The sequence below is a fragment of the Neophocaena asiaeorientalis genome, unplaced genomic scaffold (assembly GCF_003031525.2).
Source record: "Neophocaena asiaeorientalis asiaeorientalis breed wild unplaced genomic scaffold, Neophocaena_asiaeorientalis_V1.1 scaffold18, whole genome shotgun sequence".
NCBI classification, from domain to species: Eukaryota; Metazoa; Chordata; class Mammalia; order Artiodactyla; family Phocoenidae; genus Neophocaena; species Neophocaena asiaeorientalis.
In genome coordinates, this window is record NW_020172444.1 from 2,045,905 (window position 1) to 2,071,028 (window position 25,124).

The following is a 25,124-nucleotide window of genomic DNA, read 5'->3' on the forward strand; positions in this document are numbered from 1 at the left end:
TCAGAGCTTTATTGGATTTAGGCATGCTGATTCACATCAACTAAGTCCACAGGAGAATGAAGTATGAAATACAGAATGCCAATGCTGTAACTTATAGAGAAAAATGTAACTTTCTGGCATACAAGAACATTCTCTCCCTGTAGAAAAACATCCTGGGAGGCTAGATGATCAGAAGGTAGCTTGTGAACATGAAATCAGAACAAGGAGAGTTGGCTGGGTAACTCATATGTTTAAGGGCATCAGGCTCCAATGGTCTGATAGATCTGTCTTGACAATAAGGAGAACTGGGCATGTTTGCATCGTTTTATCTTCCTAGACACGTTGTTCCCCAGTCAGTGCTGGAGGTATAGTGGTAATTCATGGCCTTCCTTTCTCTCATACTCCTTACTGACTGATTCATTTTCTCATGAACTCATTCTTTCTTGAGATATGTGATTTTTAACAATACAGTAACAGCCGGATTCTTTTCCCTTCTGCTTCTGGCGTAGGGAATACATTTTCTTCCTTAAGGTGCTTTTCATATAAAAGGGATTTCATATAACTGTGCCGGTTTTAAGGTTTAGCTCTTGGCTTTTAGGACTGTAATTTTTTCATCCCTGCCTTCAGGCAGTTCTGTCTTCCTTTCACAAAACAGAAAACAGGCTCAAGGAATGTTAATAACTTGGGAAGAAGGAATCCACATGTTTACTTCTCTTCAGGGTTTTTGTTTGGATGCAAGTATAACGTTCTTCTTCCTACTATGTTATACTCTACCACATCTGCCTTATTGAATTGCAAACATTTTATAATTTTAAGGCAGCATAATAGTAATTTCCTGCCAAACTCCTTAACCTGACCTATAAAATACTACAGAATCTGCCTCTTAACTCTCTTTCTGACTTCATTTTCTCTTTCTCTCCCACTCACTCCTCTTTAGCTACACTCACATGTTCTGGCCTCAGGGACTGTATATGTGCTTTTCCCTTTGCCTGGAATGTTCTCCCCTCGGATCTGCCCTGTGTTTTGCTCCTTCACTTCATTCAGACCTCCACTCAAATAAAATCCCCTATCTAAAATTACACCACTCTCATCCCCATCCCAGTACCACACTTTACTTTTCCTCATGACACTTCACACTAAGTTATTATATCTCACTTAAATTTTACATACTTATTTTGTTTATTTTATTGTCTGACTCTCCCACTGGAACATAAGCTTCAAAGAAGCTTTCTTTGTTTTATTCACTGCTATATCCTCAGTCTTTTGAACAATCTCTATCACATTGGAATACTGTGGAATAAAAAAGTGCGTATAGGGCACTTAGCATCACTTCTGGTCTTTAGTAAGTGGGTGATAAATATTACTTTGTTGTCTAACATCCATGCACTCATTGGTTCATTTATTAAGCAGGTTTCTCTTGCGTGGTTATTCAGGGTACAGAGTAAGTGTTTATTAAATACATGTTGAGTGAAGAAATAGATAAATGAATAATGAACTAGTATGGAAGTTGAGAGGAGGAAAAAGTCACTTCCAATTGGATCAGATATCAGGAAAGGATTCCTGGAGCAGGTAGCATTTATACTAGGTCTTGAGGGGTGAGTTTGATTCATTTCTGTGGCATGGGGATAAAAGACATTCAATATACATTTATTTTTATTTATTTATTTTGCAATACGCGGGCCTCTCACTGTTGTGGCCTCTCCTGTTGCGGAGCACAGGCTCCGGATGCGCAGGCTGAGTGGCCATGGCTCACGGGCCTAGCCGCTCTGTGGCATGTGGGATATTCCCGGACCCGGGCACGAACCCGTGTCCCCTGCATCGGCAGGCGGACTCTCAACCACTGCGCCACCAGGGAAGCTCTCAATGTACATTTATTATATGTTCTATAGCACTCTCTATTCTTCAATTTTAACAACATAGAACCATCCTAGGAAGTAAGCGCCATGAGGTCAGAGACTGTTTCTATATAGTTCGCCTTGATTTATATAATCTAGTATTTTGATGTATCTAGCGTGTGTGTGCACGCGCGCGTGTGTGTATGTCTGTGTGTGTCAAGTTATACGTATGTGTGTATATATATATTTTTTATTCATTATATTACCGTTGATTCTTGAACAGCATGAGAGTCAGGTGTGCTGACCCTTCGTGTAAATACGAGTATCACTTATAGTCAGCCCTCCCTGTACATGGTTCCTCTCTATCCAAGGATCCACATCCATGAATTCAACCAATTGTGGATCGTGTAATACTGTAGTATTTACTATTGAAAAATCTGCATATAAGTGTACTCGTGCAGTTCAAACCTGTGTTATTCAAGGGTCAACTGTATATATAATGAATGAATAGATACAAACAAAAAATAAAGTGTTACAAAATTTACAAAAGATGAGATTTTGATAAATGTGACACTAAAGATTCTAAGTGAAGAGGTAAAATAGAAGTTAGGCTTATTTTATGATTTTGCCTATGAGTTAGTATTAGGGTTGTCAATGAGATTAAAATCTTATTTGTCAATTTTCAAAGACACTTTTTTCTCTATGGGGAAAGCTGGAGTGATTAATATGTACACAATTAAGAATGAGTTTCAAATTAGCATAAAGTTTTATTATGGAATGTTGATGTTAGTACACTTACCTCATAATCAATTTTTAAAATTAGAGTTTCAAAAAAACCAGTGGTTAAAATGGCTCAGAAAGTTTGAATAATTCCCTTAATGTTGTGATGAGACCTTATTTGTCTTATGATGTATTTAGTAGTTAAGCTCTGAACCACTATATTACCTTAGGATAATTTAAAATCATATATCTTTATGATAGGAAATCCCTCCCTTGGGAATACTTCATAGCAGTATATTCCTATACAACAGACACTGGTATTTCTTATATCTCCATTAGTCATATGTACAACACAGGATTTAAGCATTCTTTATTTTAATGGCCGAGTCACTCAGCTAGTATATGGCTAAAGAGGAACTTATAGTCAGATGTTATGAATCTAAATATGATTCTTATTTCACCTCACCACAGCACCCATGGCAAAGGAAAAGTGTCTACATTTTCCTTGGGAGATTTTTTCCTCTCCTTACCTGGGCATCAAGTTACCAAAGAGCAGATTTGCAAACCCTTGCCTTGGGGATGAATAACTGTAATGGTTATTTCAGCACAACTAAAAGGGTAGATTTGCCAGTTCTAAACACTTCTTTGTTATCAGTTTACCTGGCAGAGCATGAAATGCAGTGAATGTTTAACTATTTTTTTCAGGTTAATTGTTCCCTTCTATCTTCTGAACTTTAAAAACAACATATGGTAATACTTGGTTTTACAACCATATTACAGCTAGCATGAAATGTTTATTAATTGTGCCTGATAAACTATAATTTTCCAAGCCTAGTTGAGTCAGAAAGCATGGTATAGTTAATTATTTACACAACTCAGCCAATGATGTTATGTTAGATAGAAATTTATAGCAATAGAAGGATTGGACATCACAAAATTCTATTTACTTTCTCTCCAAGCCAATGATATTTATGAGAATATTATAAGACACATGGGATTTTATTGGGCTTTTTTAAGATTTTAATTCTCCCATGTTCTAATCTGAGGTAGATTATCTTTTGCAGGATAATTGTGTGTTGTTCATTTAAGTTGTGGATGTGATGCTGAAAACAAGTGGTGGTCAATAAATTAGGGAAATTCTGGATGTACCTTGAAGGCCAGTGAAGGGGGACACCAAAGAGGGCCAGCATCAGATTAGATGGTGACTTCAGAGCCTGACAAGAAAGCAAAGAAAGGAAAAGCCAGGTGTTCTCTATGGTCTATCATGGCTATTTTGACAGCAGTCCTTTGAATATCCATACCTTTACCTTTTGGATGTTTCCTCTCAGTTTTGATATTTACAGATTTATTCAGGAAGGTGAAATTTACCATGAAGCCATATTATTCTAGATGCATTTCTAATTTCCATCCACTTATTAAACAAACTTTTTTTATGCCTTTATTCTTACAAAATCTTATAGACGTGGGTTGAGGGAGATGAAAAAGTCATTATTCTTCAATGAACTTTCTATCTAAGTAGATCTGGATAGTAACTCTCTGTGATGGTTAATTTTATGTGTCAACTTGACTAGGCCATGGTACCCAGATATTTGACCAAAAACTGGCCTGGGCTTTCCTGTGAACGTATTTTTAAAATGAGATTAACATTTAAATCAGTAGACTTTGAGTAAAGCAGATTACCCTCCATAATGTGTGTGGGCCTCACCCAATCAGTTGAAGACCTTAATAGGAAACAGTTGACCTTCGTGGAAAAAGGAATTCTGCCAGCAAGCTGTCTTTGGACTTGGACTGCAACTCTTTTTGGGTCTTCAGCCTGCTGGCCTACCCTGCAGATTTTGACTTAACAGTTTCCACAATCATGTGAGCCAATTCCTTAAAAGAAATACCTCTCTGTGTGCGCACACACACACACACACACACACACACACACACACACACACACACCCCTTGTTGGTTCTGTTGTTTCTCTGGAGAGTCCTGACTAATACACTCTGTATAGGCCAAGTGGAAACATCACTAATGAAGTCATAGTTTGTTTTAATTAATCACATTTATTACAACTGTAATCTTTATTTTAGATAATACTCTATAAATTTTTTTTTGATCTATGGTTTTCACAGGGCTTTCACATGAATTTTCCCATTTGTGGTTTATAAAACTTTGGACAGAAAATGAGGACAAAGTATAATTAACCCCATTTTATAGATTTGAAAGTGTCATCCAGAAAGTTTATTACTGATTCAGAATCAGTTGTGAAGTGATAACATTGGCTTTAGTACTCAAATTTCCTTCTTTATCGTGTAAACCCTTTCATGAGATGTTGCTGTATCTTTGGGGGATATGAGAATGTTAAGTCGTGGCAGAAGCTATATAGCTATATATATATATAACCTATATATCAGTATTATATTAGAATAATGAAAACTGAAAAAAAAATCTATGCACCTTGTTGTAAGAAAAACATTAAAAAGAAAATCTACAAGTTACATAGGGAAATGTCAGTTCAAGCGCAGGGAGATGGCTACTTCTAATGCCCCATTAGGACAGCACGAGGTACTTTCTTGTATTTGTTTAGGTAGTAGGGGAGGTTCTCTTTTATTCCTGTGCTTGAGCTTAATGCTGTTTGTTGGAAACAGAGAATCAAACATAGTTATGTTTTAAGGTCTTGGAAATCAGGAATACTAAGCAATATTTTGTTAGAAATATGTAGAATATCATGTTCTTTTATTATTCACACAGCTTAGTTAAGTGTTGATCCTTAACATCAGAAATTAACACCTTGGATACACTTCTTTTAAGGCAGCCATCTTTGAAAAAGTCACAGCTTTACATTGGCTTGGTGAAAATCTGGCATGGGACAATAAAACAAGGTGGCCATAAATAATTTAAGCACTATGAATTTTCCTATCACAAGTTAATTTCCACTACAGTATCTTCCAGTTCCTATTGCCTTCTCTTGTGATGCTTTTTTTTCATGCCTTCCATTATAGCCCTAGGGCTTCCCTGGTGGCGCAGTGGTTGAGAGTCCGCCTGCCTATGCAGGGGACACGGGTTCGTGCCCGAGTCCAGGAAGATCCTACATGCCGCAGAGCTGCTGGGCCCGTGAGCCGTGGCCGCTGAGCCTGCGCGTCTAGAGCCTGTGCTCCACAACGGGAGAGGCCACAACAGTGAGAGGCCCGTGTACCGAGAAAAAAAAAAAAAAAAGCGATTCCCATTATAGCCCTAAACTTTGGCTTTGACTATGGGTGGAACATTAAAATCCTTTAACTAAGGGATTTTAATGTGAAGCTAGCTTTTGGAAGTCTTCTCCTTACCTCCTCAGCAACAGTAATAATTAGTATATGAGAACAAAAATGTGTGTAGAGTATCAAGCTTACAACTGGAGGTTAAAAAAAAAATCATTGTCAATTACACCACAGTAAAGCTGAAAGAAAAAACCCCCAACTTTTTGATTGAAGAATCACGGGTTTATAAAGTAGAAGACATTTGACATTAGCATTGACTAGGGAAATGAGTTGATCCACACTGTGCTGGAGGTTAGCAGCTGTCAGCCACTGTGCCTGAGTCATATCTGCCTCGCCTCCTCCTGGTCTTGAGAGAGTGCCAGGCGCAGAGAAGGCGCTGGATGAGTCATTGCTCCATGTATGAACAGATATTTAATGTCAGTTAAAGGCTCTTTCTGGGGCATACTTTTCATTTCACACTTATGATAAACTGGGTAGTACGTATGTTCAAAGTTAGCCTTAGTAAGTAAAAATAGCTCCTGCTTGAAGACCTGCTTGGTGATTTTCTGCTGGAAGTCCAAAGACAGTGAGAGTATCTGAAATGCCTTCCTCTGGGAGTGTCCTTCATCTGCATAACTAAAGTGAATTCCTGGGTTAGGGACCATTCAGGTTCCCTGGATGTTTGTTAGCGGCTTCCTATACCATCTATAAATATTTTCTAAATGTGTTAGCATAATTAGAACTCTTTTTATAGCCAAGGGAAAGTGGGCCATTTCTCTCCTTTTGTGATGCTGATCAGCCTCCCATTCAGCTATTGCAGCTCTAGTGTGTATGTACTTCAAAATGGACTAGATTTGAACAAAACCTCTCCCAGGAACTTGGGGCAGGGTTATTAGGTGGCAAGTGAATTCTTCTGTTTCTAAAGTAGGGCATTTGCTGCAGTGGGAAGCACACTGCGCTAGGAATCAGGAGACCTGGACTCTACTTGTAGAAGTTCTGTGGGGTTTGCATGATGTTTTGTTTCTCTGACCTAAATTTCCTTTTCTATAATTAAAAAGATTGGTTTAAGTACTCTGACTAAATGATCTCATAGTTTGTTAAAGGGTTTTCCAGATGAGTGTTAACTCCAGGTGTTAGAATGTGAGGTCTTGCAGTCGAGTTTAGAGATTGAGTTTTGGAGCCTACTAAACCTTCACAGGCATTGTATCCACTACATACAATGAGTATTTTGGTATTTTACAAACTCATCTGTAAAATTGGCAAAATAATAGCTCCTTCTTTATAATGTTATTTTAAGGATTAAAGCATATGTTGGATTTGAAACGATTAGCAAATAGCCAGGCTCAGGTAGCACTAAATAAATAGTGTTTATTAGGAGAGAGAGAGAGATATTATTACTAAACATTCAAAATCAACTGACACTTTAACCTTCACAGTGAGAAATGAAATGCAATGAAAAAGAATTGATTCCAAGCTTATACTGTGGGTAAGTATCACTGACTGCTGTACAAAGTATGAATGTAGAAAAGTCAGTTTTCTATTTCTCAGCATATATAGAACAATTTAAGATAATTTTTTTGTACCCAAAATCTGATTTTTGCTTAGGGGTGCCAGGGCAGGCTTACATATGTAAATACTTCTTAAAACTTAAAAAGAATATAAACCTACATAGTTATCCTAGTGGAAGAATGATATACATGTGTGTAAATATGTGTGTCTGTTGGTGTGTTTATCAGTTATTATTTTTTAATATTGTTTTCAAATGATGCATATTCCCAAGTTTGAAAAACAAAAGAAGTGAAATGTCTCTTTCACCTGGACTCATTTACCTATATCCCTACAATCCCCTCAAACTTCCTCCACAAAATTTAACTACTTTTGTTAGTTTCCTGTGTGTTTTTCCAGGGTTTCCTTATCCAAACTTAATTCTTACCTTTGTTTTCAGAAAAGATAGCATATTCCACACCTTTATATATCTTGCTTTTTGACTTAATTTTATAAATCTTTCTGCATAGTTTCCATCCCACCTGCTCTTCTTTCATTGTGACTTTGACAGTCTTCCTATCAAGAGATAATTCCGTGTTCCTTTTCCTTGAATCTGAATAGGATTGTGACCATGGAGGGAGTGATACTGTGATTAGCATAGGACAAAAAAAGCAATACAGGTTTTTCCTGGCTTTCTTTTTAGTATGCTGCTCTTGGAACCCAGCCATCATGCTGTAAGGAAGCCTAAGAGGCCAGATGTAGGTACTGCAGCTTTAGCCCCAGCTGAGGTTACAAAGCCAGCCTTCACACCAAATTTATGAGTGAGCAGACCTTCTCCTTATTTCAGCCTCAAGGAGTGGAGTCAACTCCCAGTTGAGGCCCCCGCAACTGATGGAAGAGTGATAAGCTGTTCCTACTCTGCCATTTCTGAATTCTTGGCCCAGAGAACCCATGAGCATAATAAAATGGCTATTGTTTTGTATCACTAAGTTTGGGATGGTTTGTTATATGGCAGTAGTAACTAGAACAGAGAGTTTGTGTGTCCTTTTTTTTGCAGCTTTGTAGTATTTTAGAGTTATCCCATATTAAACTATAGTTGACCCTTGAACAACACAGAGGTTAGGGGCATTTACACTTTACACGGGATCAAAAATCCGGTGTAATTTACAGTCAACCCTCCATATCTGTGGTTCTTCTGTATCCGAGGTTCTGTATCCATGGGTTCTACCAACTGTGGATCGTGTAGTACTGTGGTATTTGCTATAGAAAAAAAATTGTATATAAGTGGACCAGTGCAGTTCAAACCCATGTTGTTTAAGGGTCACCTGTATATTCCCATAGGTGATGACTTGGATAGGTACAATTTTTGGCTTTTGAAAAAAATCCTCTAACAAATAACCTTGTAAATATATCATTTTAAATAAATTAAGGCATATTTACGAATAAATTTCTTGAAGTGGGATTTCTGGGGCAAGGGTAGATGAATTTGTAAGTTTGATTAACATTTCCCAATTAGCTTTTATAGGTTTTGTATTCTACACTCACACTTGCAGAATCTAAGGGCGCTAATCTCAATATAGTCTTGCTAAAGTATGTTGTGGAACTTTTTTGTACAATATAATAAGTAAAAAAAAATAGTGTCTTGTAACTATAATTTGCATTTCTTTTATCATGTGTAAATTTGAGCAACTTTTGTATGAATATCCTTTTATGTAAATTATCGCTTTAGATTCTATTTTGATTTCTAGGTTCTTATATATATTAAATAAATTAGTCTTCTATCTACAAAATGATTTGCAGATAGTTTCCTTATTTGTCACTTTCTTTTTTTTTCTTTTGCGGTATGCGGGCCTCTCACTGTTGTGGCCTCTCCTGTTGCGGAGCACAGGCTCCGGACGCGCAGGCTCAGCGGCCATGGCTCACGGGCCCAGCTGCTCCCTGGCATGTGGGATCTTCCCGGACCGGGGCACGAACCCACATCCCCTGTATCAGCAGGCGGACTGTCAACCACTGTGCCACCAGGGAAGCCCTGTCACTTTCTTTTAACTTTACAATATTTTGTGTAATGTTGAAGATTTTGATTTTTATGTGGTTAAAGTTATCAATCATTTATTTTATGTTTTCTGGATTTTGAGTCTTAATTAAAATGACCTTCCTTCTCCAATGTAATCAAATATTTCTGTATCAGTATATGTGATTTTATATGTGTTTTATATATAACATGTATGTTTATATAAATATATCTAATGGTTTTATATACTCTCAAATTATATATTTAATAAACAAATGAAATGTAAATATATATCAGTTTTATATATGAACATATGTCAGTTTTATATATATATACTAGTTTTATAATAATACATAAATCAGTAAATCAGTTATATATATATATATTGATAGAATTGTAAAATATCTATTGAATACTATTGAACGCTATACATTAAATATTATTTAAGGAGTTTTTTTTTTTTTTACCATATTAAGAAATAGATATTGAGAAATGTGACATTAGGAAGATGGCAGAATAGGAGTTTTCGGGCCTTATTTCCCATACCACCACCAGAAACACTGATTTTAACAACCACCTACAGAAGAGAGTACCTTTGTGGGAGTGTAGGAGTCCAGCAGAGAGGTCCCAGCACATTTTTGGAGCAAAAAATCTGAGAATAGATGCATTGCAGAGGGTAAGAAGAACAGTTGTTCTCCACCTGCATCACCCCTCTCCCAAGGCAGCGGAGCACAGTGCCAAGAGAGACCACCTGCTCTTCCAGGGGAACAGGAACAAGAGGGTATAGTGAGTGTCCTGCTTCCCCAACAATCAGGGTGTTGCCCAAGAGGCTCACTTATTTCTCATCCCACCCAGGACACTGAAGGGATTAGAATACCTGAAGAGTCTTACAGGCTGCTGGGATCAGAGAAAAGGGGTGGGGGCTCCCAGAAACCAGGGTACAGAACTCAACAAAAAGGCCGTGCTTTTTACTAATTGTCTGGTAGACTTTACCAAAAGGATTGCTCGTGGACCTCATAGGATGCATCACCTACAGAACACCCCCTCAGTTCCCTCAGTTACCCCCATGTACTCTACTCCCAGCACTCTGCCTGTTCCTTCCTCACTCATAGCTGGAGCTCTGTGTGTGCCTCACTGGTGCTCTTGAATCTCTGCAGATTATGCATGAGCTTGCACTGACAGCTAATTCAACTCTGCTGTGTTGAGGGAAGGTACTTGACTTTGAATACTTCAGAGCACTGCCCTGGGAAAATAAACAGGTTCTCAGCATCTGACCTGGCTTTGTGGGATTGAGAGAAAGCATACAATTCTAAGGTTTACCCTCTATGAAGGACAAGCTTGTCTCCTCTAGGCATCAGATAGCAGCTGGGAGAAACAGCTGGAAACTTTTAGGAGGATAAGAAGATGTGAATGGGGCTATCAAAGGAGAGAAAGAAGTAGAGAAAGGAACCAGAAATAGGGTTGCTCAGGATAGGATCCCCCACTACTCTGTCTCTTCAAAGAAAGCAAAAAACAAATAAAACATTTCAGCTTGGAAAGCCAGTTCTAAGAGGGAAATTTATAGTGATAAATTCCTATGTTAAGAAAAAAGAAGGTTCCAAAACAACTTAACTTGTACACTTCAAGGAAATAGAGAAAGATGAACAAACTAAGCCCAAGGTGAGTAGAAGGAAGGAAATAATAAAGATTAGACCAGAACTAAATTAGAGAATAGGAAAACAATAGTAAAGATAATAAAACTGAGCTGTTGTTTTTGAAAAGATAACAAAGTCAACGAGCTTTTAGCTATACCAATAAGAGAGAAGACTCAAATACATAAAATCATAAAAGAAAAATGACACAACTGATTCCACAGTAATACAAAAGATCTTAAGAGACTGCTATGAACAACTATATAACAAAAAATTGAATAATCTAGAAGAAATAGAATAAATTTCTAGAAACATGCAACCTACCAACACTGAATTAAGAAGAAACAGAAAGTCTGACAAGACCAATAAAGAATAAGGAAATTGAAGCAATAATAAAAAACTTACCAACAATAAAAATCCCAGGACCAGATGGCTTCACTGGTGAATTTTACCAAACATTTAAAGAAGAGTCTATGACAATTCTCCTCAAACCCTTCTAAAAAATTGAAGAGGAAGGGCTACTTGAAGCTCTTTTAGCATTATCCTGATACCAAAGTCAGAGAAGGACACTACAAGAAAAGAAAGTTGTAGGCCAATATCCCTGATTGACATAGATGCAAAAATTCTCAACAAAATAAAAGTACACTAAATTGAACAGCATATTAAAAGAATCATACACCATGATCTAATGAGATTTATCTCTGGTATACAAGGACTGTTCAACATAAGAAAATTGATCAGTGTGACACATCACATTAACAGAATGAAGAATAAAAATCATGTAATCATTTCCAGAATCATGCAGAAAAAGCATTTGACAAAATTCAACATACTTTCATGATAGAAATTCTCAACAAATTAGGTATAGAAGAATGTACTTCAACATAATAAAAGCCATGTATGAAAAGACCCTAGCTAGCATCATACTCAATATTAAAAAGCTGAAAACATTTCGTCTAAGATCAGGAATAAGACAAGGGTACCCACTCTCACTGTTTCCATTAAACATAATATTGTATGTCCTAGCTAGAAAACTTAAGCAAGAAAAATAAATAAAAGACATCCAAGACAAAAAAGAAGCATGATTGTCTCTGTTTGTGGATGACCAGATCTTATATATAGAATACCCCGAAGACACCACCAGAAGCTATTAGAACTAATGAGTGAATTTAGTAAAGTTTCAGGATACAAAATCAACATACAAAATTCAGTTGAGTTCTTATACACTAATAACAAACTATACAAAAAGAAATTAGAAGGGCAGTCTTATATGCAATAGAATCAAAAAGAATAAAATACTTAGGAAAACACTTAATGAAAGAGTTGAAAGATCTGTACACTGAAAACTATAAGACTGATTTAAGAATAAGAAGACACAAGTAAATGGAAAGATATGCTATGTTCATGGACTAAAACAATTAACATTGTTAAAACATCTATACTACCTGAAGTGATCTACAGATTCGATGTAATCCCTATCAAAATGCTAATGGCATTTTTCACAGAAATAGAAAAAAAACTCCTAAAATTCATATGGAACCATAAGAGACCCTGAACAGCCAAAACAATCTTGAGCAAGAAAAGATTTGAAGGCATCACACTTCCTGATTTCAAAATATATTACAAAACTACAGTAATCAAAACAGTATAGTATTGTCATAAAAACAGACAGATAGACAGATAGAACAGAATAGAGAACTCAGAAATAAATCCACACATTTACAGTTGACTCATCTTCAATAATGGTGCCCAGAACACACAAGGGGAATAGGATAGTCTCTTCAATACATAGTGTTGGGAAACCTGGATATCCACATACAAGAAAATAAAATGGACACTTATTTCATGCTCATACAAAAGTAATATCAAAATGGTTAAAAAGTTAAATGTAAGAAATGACATTGTAAACTACTAGCAGAAATCCTAAGAAAAAGTATCTTGATATTGATGTCAGCAATGAGTTTTTAAATGTGAGCCCAAAAGTAAAGAGAACAAAAGAAAAACTAGACAAGTGGCATTGAATCAAACTAAAAAGTTTCTACACAGCAAAGGAAATAATCAACAGAGTGAAAAGATCCCTTGTGGAATAGGAGAAAATATTTGCAAACCATACATTTGATAAGGGGTTAATATCCAAAATATTTAAGGAAATCAAACAACTCAATTGCCAAAAACCAATCTGATTTAAAAATGAGCAAAGGACCTAAATTTCTTCACAGAAGACAAATGGCCAACAGATACATGAAAACGTGCTGAACATTGCTAATCGTTAGAGAAATGCAAATAAAAACAACGAGAAATCACTTCACACATGTTAGAATTGCTGTAATCAAAAAGACAAAAGACAATAAATGTTGGTGAGTATGAGGGAAAAAGGGAGCCCTCGTACACTGTTGGTGAGAATGTAAATTCATATAGCCATTATGGAATAGAATATGGATGCTCGTCAGAAAATTAAAAATAAAACTAGTATATGAACCAGCAATCTCACTATGAGTATATATTCAAAGGAAATGAACTCAAGATCTTGAAGAGATATCTCCATTCCTATGATCACTACAGCATTATTCACAATAGCTAATATGTGGAAACAACCTAAGTGACCATCAATAAATGAACAGATAAAGAAAATGCAGTGTGTATATATACAACAGAATATTATTAAGCCATAAAAAGAAGGAAATCCTGTCGTTTGTGATAACATGGATGAACCTAGGACATGATGCTAGATGAAATGTCAGACACAGAAAGGCAAATTCTACATTATCTCACTTATATATGGAATCATAAAATCAGAGAGTTGAAGAGTAGTTGCTAAGGGCTGGAAAATAGAGGAAATGGGAAGGTATTGATCAAAGGGTACAGACTTTCAGTTATGTAGGATAAATAAGTTATGGAGGTCTAATATATATCATGGTAACCATAGTTCAGAATACTGTATTGTATATTTGAAATTTGCTAAAAGAATAGATCTTAAGTGTTCTCACCACACATACACACACACACACACACACACACAAATAACTATTAGATGATGGATATGTTAATTAGCTTAATTGTGGTAATCATCTCACAACATATATATGTATATATAATCAAAACATCATGATGTACAGCTTACATTTAGAAAAATTTTTAGTTGTCAATTATACCTCAATAAACCTAGAAAAAAATAAAAGTAAAGTAAAAGAAGAATGGATGTGGAATTTGACTAAACATCTTTTCATCTTATTTTCAGATAGTCCAGTGAACTCTTAATAATATGATCAGTTTCTGATTTGAACCATCCTTTTCTTTTTTGCAGTTTTGTCAGGTTTTGATCCATTGTTTTAATTACTTTGTAAACAATTTGAACATTTTCTTCTTATTCCATTGGAGTCATCTCCTTCTTAATGGTTTGCCTAATATAGTGTGTAATTTGTGTCCCAAAGGTCACTAAGAAGTTTTAAGAGATCAGGAAGTACTGGTACTTAAAGACCTTGAGGAGCACCTGTCTTCAAATACCAGAATCAGGACTTCTGATTTAGGACTATAATTATGGAATTTATAGCAGTCTGAAGAAGTCACTTAAAATTTTTGTTTATTCTTTTCTTTATTGAATGTTGGATATTATTTGGGATATTTGAAACTTTGTGATTCACAAAGATCTTAGAACATATCCTTCATGGATGTCAAATATGTAGTTGATTCACATATTCACAGTAAACATACAAAATATGACCTCTGTTCTCCTCCTCCAGATCCCTCATTCCCAACCACCCCCTTAATCTCCAGCCACATTTAATACTACTTAAGTTATTCTTCTGGATTTATATGGATCTCTCTTCCATTCTTGCTCCCTGTCATGCTTTTTTAGACCACAATAAACTATATGAATTATTTACTTAATCCTACTGCCTCATATGCTAAGAGTATGCTTGTTGGTTTCTTTATTTTTTAATTATTTCTTTCAATTGTTTTTGAAGAAGCCCTTTGTGGAGTAAAACTTTTGAGACCTTATATGTCTGTTAATATGTTTATTCAGCCATCACAACACCTTACACATATTATTCCATTGCGTTCTTGTCTCTAGCGTTCACTGTTTTTGAGGCTATCCGTTTGATGCTTTATCTTTGTGCATGCTACTCCTTTTTTTCTGGAAAATTTTAGAAATTTTTCATTTTGTCAATATTCTACCAATTTCTTTCTTTATATTTCAACCTTTAATTCTAATAAATTTTCACTGATTTTTTAGAAATTATGTTTCCATTTTCTTTATGTATTTATCATTCCCAGACATCTATTATATATACCTTAAATTTCCTTTTGAAATTTTTGCTCTCTTTTGTCATTCCTGATGACTTTTGAGAGAGTTCCTTGATTTGGTCTTCAAGGAGCAGTTTTGTTTTCCTAGTATATATATTTTGTTATATATCTTGCCTATTAAATCCTTTATATCTTTGAACCCTTATTTCCAGTGTGTCCTGTTTGGTGTTACTGATATCTTCCCTTATCTCTTTCAAGGTATTTTATTTTTAATTAATTAATTTATTTTTGGCTGTGGTGGGTCTTCGTTGCTGCACGTGGGCTTTCTCTAGTTGCAGTGAGCGGGGGCTACTCTTCATTGCTGTACGCGGGCTTCTCATTGCGGTGGCTTCTCTTGTTACAGAGCACAGGCTCTAGGCACGTGGGCTTTAGTAGTTGCAGCTCTCCGGCTCTAGAGTGCAGGCTCAGTAGTCGTGGTGCATGGGCTTAGTTGCTCTGCGGCATGTGGGATCTTCCCAGACCAGGGCTCGAACCCATGTCCCCTGCATTGGCAGGCAGATTCTTAACCACTGCACCACCAGGGAAGTCCTTTCAGGGTATTTTTAAATGCTTATTTAAAATATTTTAAATTACCTGGTCCAATATTTGTAACTCATCTACTATAGGTTGTTCATTTTGTCCTCCCTCTCTTTTGCTTTCTCTTTCTCCTTTAAATTGTAGCTGTGTTCCTCAAATATCTGGTTACTCTTTCTTGTGAGCTCATTTTATCCTAGGAGTATCAGCTATTTTTGTTGGTAAAGGATAGATAAGAGGACAAATAGTACATGATACTACAGCCTGGGCTGGACTATCCACTTGTGTTATACTCCTTAGAAGGACAACTCCTGCTCCTTGGAAACTCCTCTGTGTCTTGGCCCAGGGCACAGATGTTTTTCAGGAAGCTTGATCCCTTTGTTTTATTTGCCATTTATGTTCATAGATAAAATATCAACATAAACATCAACAGCGTCCACACAAAATCAGGAGTAACCTTCAGAAAAAGAACTGTTCATTTCTGTGTCTCTGATGACTTCAACATTGTCATGTACATGGCAGGTGCTCAACAAATGTTGAGTGAGTAAATGAGTAATCTGTAAGTTCAACTCAATTACATTAAAATTTTTAGTATGATTTTTTGGGAGGAGTTCATCGAAGTCATTCTAACATTTATATGGGATTATCAAGGCTAATCAATAGCTATGGTCACATTGAAAACAGAGAAGAGGGAGAACGTTATCTTGCTCATTAGTAAGATAAATTACAAAGCCATAGTAACAGAAATAGTCAGTGATTGTGTGTTAATGAACAAACAGATCAGTGGACTAGAGATCAAAAGCTGAGCGCTCAGAAACATTTTCATGGTTATAAGGATGCTTTATATACCCATTAGCTTTTTGGATTTCTGTTTCTATAAAGTACATATTCATAAATGTCTTCATTCTTCTATGGGGTTTTTGTTGGTTTCATTTTTTTTTTCCAACTTGAAGAAGTTCATTGGTATTTTATAAATAAGTCACTTGTCAGTTTTCAACATAAAAAGCATCTTCTCATCTGTCACTTTCCTTTTAAATAGGTCAAGGTGATATGTTAAAGGTAACTCCAGGAGAATAAAAGAGAATGCTGAAATTTTCCAGAGAAAGATTTTGCTTGAAGAAGTGATGAAGGACACTATTAGAATAAAATGTACCTAATTATCTAGCTTAAGGCAAATGTTGGTGAAATGTTAGGATGAACTATAAGACTTCAGAGACATTTTGTACAGTACCAGGCCCTTTTGAGGCTGTATCCCTAGACCTTATTAAGGTGTCCTGTCACTCTCCCTTGCCTTGAGAGAATACTTGAGGATAAAGTTAGGAATTTGAGATAAGATAAAGTCTCAAATCCTTTGTCTGGCCCATCAGGCCTTTCCGGTCTTCCTAGCTCTCTCTCTCTCTCTCTCTCATCTCTCTCTGTTCACCACATGACTTTATACTTCAGCCATACTAATTGACTATTAGGTTATTAAAATAAATTCTGGCTCACAGCCTGACTGAAATCATTTTCTAGATTGCTTTTTCTTATTTTGTAATGAAGCTGATATTGGACTGCTTCTGGTCATACCTGGAACCACTGCCAAAACTTACTTTCAACTCTGTATTTCACTGAAAACACTGTGTGTGTGTTCTCTTCTGCTATGGATTGACTTGTATCCCGCTAAATTCATATGTTGAAGTCTTAACTTCCAGTATTTCAGACCTCAGAATGTGACCTTTTTTGGAAATAGGTTGTTGCAGATATAATTATTCAAGGTGAGCTCATTAGGGTGGGTACTAATCCTTATATGACCAGTGTCTTTATAAAAAGGGAGAATTTGGACTCAGAGACACATGTAGAGAGAACTCCATGTGCAGAGATTTAGGGAGGAGATAGACTTTTATAAACCTAGGAGAGAGTTCTGGAACAGATCTTTCCCTCCTAGCCCTCAGAAGGAATCAACCCTGCTGATATCTTGATTTCAGGCTTCTAGCTTCCAGAACTGTGAGACAATAATTTCTGTTTAAGCTACCCTGTTTCTGGTACTTTGTTATAGCAGCCTTAGCAAACTAACATACTTTCTGTCTCTCAAATTAGCAATTTGCTTCTTTTGAGCACCACTGTGATAGAGACATAGTGACATTTGATTGTTTTTACTTCATTTTAAAATGACATATATCTTATATACAGTTACTTGGTATGTAACAGTAAGTAGAGAACCACAAACCACATTTAGATGTGGGTGCTTGGAATACATTTAGTCTTACTTATCAGCTAGGTAACTATTTACTATAGGCATCCTCAATAAATTATTAAAATTTAGATCTTATAAAAATGATTGTAGATTACTAAATGTCATGGACTTGCTGAGTCACTTGCTTATAGTTGAAGCTGTAATTTAAAATCTACGTGCTAAGAGTCTACTTGTAATAGTTCTATAGTGGAACAAAAATAAATGAACCTAAGACAGAGTGAGAAAGAGTAGAGAAAACCTGTGGAGTAGATGTGACACACACATCTACGTGCTAAGAGTCTACTTGTAATAGTTCTATAGAGTGAGAAAGAGTAGAGAAAACCTGTGGAGTAGATGTGACACACAGTTCATTCATTAATTCATTCATCAATTTAGTAAATTCTCATCATTTCAGGTGTTATGTGATGATTCAAAAATATAAAGATGATATAACTCAGTGGGAGAAGAGCTATGGGAACAGGGAGAAGGAGAAGACTCTTCTGGTGCCAGGTCAAGGAACTTAAATATAAGATGTGTTTTAAAAAATAGTAGAAGATCATACTGGAGAGGTAGAATGAGACAAGTTTGGGTGGAATCTTGAATACCACACAAAAGGCCCTGAGCTTTGCTTTTCAGTCAATGATAAGCCTTTGTTGGGGGTAGGGGGGAAAACTGTGGTAGTGACGCAAGTAGCCCATGGTAAATGCAGAAGGCCCACTGTAGGAGAAGACCTTATGTTTTCTACTTGACCTTTCTCCAGATCCTCGAATGGAAAAGCAAAAGCTTCCATTCCCTTCATACATAAAGTTACTCATGGTTATCTTGAAAGTGTGAGAAGTAGAGATTGTCCCTTCATGTCACAAACTTTGAGATCCTCTTAGGATGAGCAGCATAGTGTCCCAGGCCTTACGGTGGAGTAAGGGTGATGACCTGACATTGACTTATATACTTTATTTTTGAGAAGTTACAGTTGAGGGAGTGTGGGGACTCTAAAGCATGCCTTTAGATGAGAAATACAGAGAGACTATGCTCAGTGTCTAAGCAAGGGACTGGAAAACAAAACTTAAAAGAGAGGGAGAAGTTTTTCCAAGGAAAGAGTCAGGGAAAACTTTACTTGGCTTCAAGTAGAGATGAGTGAGTTCTTCAGAAGAAATTTCCTTTTGGGGAAACGAAGGCAACAGATCTTTCCTTAATTTAGCAATAAATGAACATATTCGGATCAGTCTGGATTCATGCTTTTAATCATTAGAATATGCTTTCCCTGTCCTTCTCAGAAAATGTGTTGATTTCAATGACCAGTACAACTCTTCCTATCACAATGTCATTAGATTCTGCAGCCCAAACCCTAACATCCAAGGCAAGTCTTATTCCCTGTACCTTGAAACCATGGAGTAAAATTTGTGTAATTCAAATCTTTCAGCTGGAAGCTACTTCCTAGATTAAGATCTTTCTTTCACAAGTAGCAGCAAAATACAAGATTTTTGCTCTAGAAACAGAATGTAAACATTGTATGCTTACAGCCATTACTTTAAACTTCCTTTTCTGAGTCCTCTGTTATTGGAGGACAATTTGGTCTCAAGCTCTAAGGCTCCACCCAGGTCACGAAAGGTCAAGCTGATGCAGAATGTGAGGTTGCATTTTGAAGAGTGCAGAATGCTTGCATGCCTAGATCTGGGGCCAACTATTTAATCTGATGGGCCCAATGCGAAATAAAAATGAGGAGGCCCTTGCTCAAAAAGCAGGAAAAAGTGCCATTATAGGTATGAAAATAAAAAGTGTTTTCCTTTCTTTGGTTGTTTCTCTCTCTCTCTTGACTTATAGTGTTTTTTAAAATTTTTACTATTTAATGTCATTCTAAGTATGGAAAAAATAAATTGTAAATAATTTACATGAATTTTACCATTCATCTCCATATTGTACAATCTCAGTTTAATGGAAATATAAAAGCATTTAAGTCATACATGATATCACTACAATTACATAGTTCATATTTCTCAGTAATGCAGATACTTGCATGAGAGGAAATACATGTGCAAAATAACTCAAATGTGTTTAAGTCCACGATGCAGGCATATGTACCAACATTGTCTACCTTTAGTTTATTGATGAGTAAGGAAGGACTGAAAGGTAAAGGATCTATACAGGTAAGTAACATGAGTAAGAATAGATTTCTTTGCTCACCGTGTCTCTTAGAATACCATTGTCTTCTTTCTGAGTTTGAAGCAAGTTCTTGTTCTAAAGGAAAGCGTAGCCTCTTGGGGTTATCAGTGCTCCTGCTTATTTAGTTGTAGATGTAACATGCTGATCTTACACTTGCTTTGATTCTGGCTGAACTCCCATTGTTCTTGAATTCACTGAAATTCTGTGCTAATGGAGCATCTCCAGTGCTATATGCAAATAGGATGTCAAGGAACGGGGCAGAGATGCATATTCACATATTGCACGTAACTCCTTTGTTTACAACTGTGCTCCATCATCCCTTTGGACTTAACTCTAAAACACATTCTCAGTGATAAATTATGAAGAATTTCAAGACAGTGACAACAGAGCATAAAAGAAACAGGGGAGTTTTGAGCGTGGGCTCCTGCGAGGCCTCCTAGGTGGCACACCAAGGAATCAACCTTGCCTGGGCCAACCTCAGGGACTCCCACTTTGAGCATCACTTGATGATAATGGCATTGTACCTTGATGAAGAAGGAGAAATGCTGCGGTGACAGAGGGTTCAGAGATGAAGAACCTAGAGCCATCAATGAACAATTTTATCAGCTTCTTCACTGAGGTGGATGCTGATGCTAATTTTAATTCTGGTGAGTGGGAAGGCAATGGAAGGTGCTGGTAATCGTTCTGCAGTGGCATTCAAGAGCTCTGGTTTTAGCTTTGCCACCACTGAGCATGACACAACTTCTGTGAGTGCCAATATGCTCATCTGTAAAATGAGGATAATACTGACTACCTTATACAGCTGCCATGAGAAGTAAATAGTGGATGACATATGCACGTAATAGGTGGTAATAAGTGTAGTTTTTTATTCCCACTTTGGAGATTTTATTTCCACTTTGTTGATTCTGTGCTACAAGAACAGTAAATCAATACCAAGCTTGGTTCTGAAGAAAATCTGGAACAAGTTTTGAAGGCTTCCGCCACTTGGCTCTAGAGTTTTGGTCCCAAGGATAGTATAAGTAGCAGGCTGATTATCCAGGGAGATTATGTCTCTTGATATTCATTAGGTTTTAGAATCTCGGTGAATTATTAAAATTATATTTTTGGTAATGACTAATTAATTATAAAATTGCCTATGTGGGAGAAATGAACAGTTGTGTGCATAAATTATACCTTCGGACTTCTGTTATAACCTATGGCTAAAGTTGCCTAGGGCATACGTATACATGTAACCTATTGTTTCACTTTCTGCAAATGAATTTTATTCAGTTTTCTTCATTTTTTTTGTATATAAATATGTCCACTTGCCATTCATTTCCTCGAAGGCTAAGGGAACCAACAAATATTGGCCATTGGGCTGCTTAGATTTCTTGTCACCCTCCACCAAACTGGTACAATATTTATTTGTGCTTAGTTTTCTTTTAATTCTGTAAATCTGCAGTTGTTGCAATCTCTAATGTATGACTACATGGGTCTGTAAGAATATATTCTTGGCTGGGGAAATGACTACATGGTCCATTTTACACTTGACATCTCAGAGAAGAAAGTACAGCTCTCCAAACAAAGGACAGGAGGAAGAAGCGGAAGGAGGGAGGAATCAGAGAGAGACATGAAAGGCACTTGGCATTTAAGGAGGCACTAGACAGGCTGGCTGCTTTATCAGAGCCTCAGGCTGGGGGTTGAGAACCAGAAAGGAGTTCCACACACAGAGAACTTCAAAGGACCTGGCCTGGCCTGGGGATTTGTTAACATAGAAGGTTCTTCCCGATCCTACCTTTTCCTCCCACAAACATTCTTCCTCTGAAACACGTAGCTAGTTTCAAACCATGCTTCATGTCTGCATTGAAAATAGTATTTTTGAAACCCTAGCCATTTCCACTTCTAGGCCTAGGAAAGTGGAACTAAATATTTTAAAAGAGTGGAGTAATTCATAAAGCAACTTAATGTTTTTCTTCTCTTTAATTCCAAACTCCCTCAGAAGCCTAGTTCTTTCCTGACATTGAATGAAAATGTGGGGCGTTTCCCAAGTTTCTCTAGTTTCCCCATGTAGTACATTAAAAAAAAAAAGTTCTGGGTCATAGCTGGTCATAAGAGCAGTAATTAAAGTGTTACCTCCAGGGCAATAAAAATTCCATACTTCATTCTGAGTTCATACTCCCTTCCTTCAGTTGGGGACCTGTTGAGGTAGGAAGTATTTTTTCTCTTTCGCCCATCCCCATGTGTTTTACTTCTCCTCGTCGGTTCCTTCTCACTAGGTAGCCTCTGGCTCCAACAAGTTTAGAATGAAGGCATGCAGGATTGGTAGGTGGTAGAAAACATCTCTGTTGACTAATACTTTTTTGAACCGGCGTGTTGGCCTTTCTGGGCTTGATAGTTGCTCACAGCTGATGTTCTCTTATGGGCTGCTTTCATATGTTTATGGAAAACCCCACTTCCTCAGAAAGGATCTACTTCTTAGGAGGGTGTGAGGTACCTCCTTGGATTGGCCTTTTAAGTTAAAGCTGTCTTCTTGGGCAGAAACTCAAATTACCCCATGCTCTATCATGGTAAGTGGTTCATATTTAGGCCCTTGGCACATATTATTTTGCTGCTGGCGCATAGGGTTTAATCCCATTTCAACATGCTGTTGCATTAAAATGGGCAAAATGAAGCGATGTAGCGTGGTGGTTAAAAGCAAAGGCTTTGTGGTTCAAGTCCTGGTTCTGCAACTAAATAGCTGTGTGACTTTGAGCAACTTAACTTCTCTGAGCCTTGATTTCTTTATCCATAATGTGGAAGTATAGTACCTAATTCAGAGGCTTGTTAGGAGAGCAAAATGATTAAAAGATCTAGAACATATACACTCAACCAACAGGTGATACTACATCTGAACTACAATTTCTTAGCAGTGATGTGGTCCTGGGATTTACCTGTGCTATGAGAAGAAGCAAGTGGTTCAACCTGCTCACCTTTACATGCATAGTTATGAAACCAGTTTTCAAAAACACTCCATTCAGCCATTTAAGGAGAGTTCCTTATTTTCTGGGCAATGTTTGTAATTTCCAAACTGTCTTTATTTATAATTTCTCATGTCATCTTGGAGATATCCCTGTAAGGTAGGCAAAAAAAGTATTATTATATTCTTCTTTTTGCAGATAAGGTGTTTTTTTTGTTTGTTTGTTTTGTTTTTGCAGTACACGGGCCTCTCACTGTCGTGGCCTCTCCCATTGCGGAGCACAGGCTCCGGACGTGCAGGCTCAGTAGCCATGGCTCACGGGCCTAGCCGCTCTGTGGCATGTGGGATCTTCCCAGACTGGGGCACGAACCCGTGTCCCCAGCATCGGCAGGCTGACTCTCAACCACTGCGCCACCAGGGAAGCCCAGGTGTTTTAAAAAAATTTTTTTCTTTACTGTTTTGGCTGCATTGGGTCTTAGTTGCAGCATGCAGGCTCTTCATTGTGGCACACGGACTGCTCTCTAGTTGTGGCGTGTGGGTTTTTTGCTCTCTCTAGTTGTGGTGCGCAGGCTCCAGGGTGCATGGGCTCTGTAGTTTGCGGCACTCGGTTTCTCTCGTTGAGCCGCACCAAGCTCAGTAGCTGTGGTGCATGGGCTTAGTTGCCCCACAGCATGTAGGATCTTAGTTCCCCGACCAGGGATGGAACCCACGTGCCCTGCACTGGAAGGAGGATTCTTTACCACTGGACCACCAGGGAAGTCTCCAGATAAGGTGTTTGAGTTGTAGCAGGGACAAAGGTCATAATGACAGTGCTGGACTCAGAACCTAGGTTATCTGCCTTCCCAGTGCTTTTCAGGCTGTGTTGGCTGCCCTCCTCTGTCATAACATCATTTGTTAAATGAACTCTGCATTAAGGTGAAAGGATGCTATTCCCTGTGGTGACAGTTCAGTGGGAGGCTTTAGAATAGAGAAAAGTTTCTTGCATGGGGTTTCATCTGCACAGGTGGCCTTCCCAAGTGAGTGCTCAGGAATGCCTCTGGTGTGGTACAAGCCTGCTCTGTCCCATTAGGGCACTAGTCCCTCCTTTCCTTCAGACAGCGTCAGTTTCTTTAAAAATTACCCTGTTGACATGCCATTAACAGAGCAGAACATGTTGACATCCAGCTGTTGCTTTCATTACATATTTTAATTGGTCTCACACTGTTTTCCCCTCACTGTTTTGTACTGTGTTGGTTTAACTCTGTCTGCGGTCAGCCTGGCTTGAGCTGTAAACCTTTTATGAGGGGAACTTGCTGATGTGTGGAAAGTCACAGGCAGCTGGCTGGACCCAGCTGGCAAGTCTGGAATATTCCAGCTCCAACCTTAACCATTCAGTGATTTTGTTTGCTCTTTTAATATCTCCTTTTTAAAACTTCAATCCCTGAAAATTTAGAGAAGGACTATTTCTCTGGGCAAGCCTCTAACAAAATTTATTCTTAAGGTACAAATAGCCTATATTAAACTGAAAATTAGGATGAAGGTGGGAATGAAGGATGTTTGGCAGTTATTGCTGTTGGAAAATAAAAAATCTCAGTGATCCTGAGTTGGGCGATTGTGCTCTAGTCAGTGTCACTAATTAACAACTGAGCAGTGGCCCAGTGCAGACAATGCCCTTGGAGGAGGACAGAAGTCCAGATGGTAGGCTATGATCCAGAAGTTTGGACATCAGTCAAGAATGCAAGGTGATTACAAGGTGACCAAGAAAGATAGGACAGCTGGCATTTACAGAAGGCCCTCTTCGTTGTACCTGCAGGTGGTAACTGCTTACTTGGGGTAGTGAGTAGCTGAGATAGCAGTTTGCTTTATCTACAAAGAACCATAAGGTAAAACTTATTCATATCTCATAGCTTAGCTTGGATTCTCAGTTATACTCAACCTGAGCTTTTGTACAGGGAAAAAAGAAAACACACTCAAACACATGTACACACACACACAACAAAAACATGGGGCAGGGTTCCTTTAGGAACCAATGACTTACTTGTTTGTTTAACCAGTGAGCAACTACCATCTTCTAAGTACTGTTATAACTGTTCTAGGATCATGTAGAAATGAGGCCATTACCATCAAGGAATCCA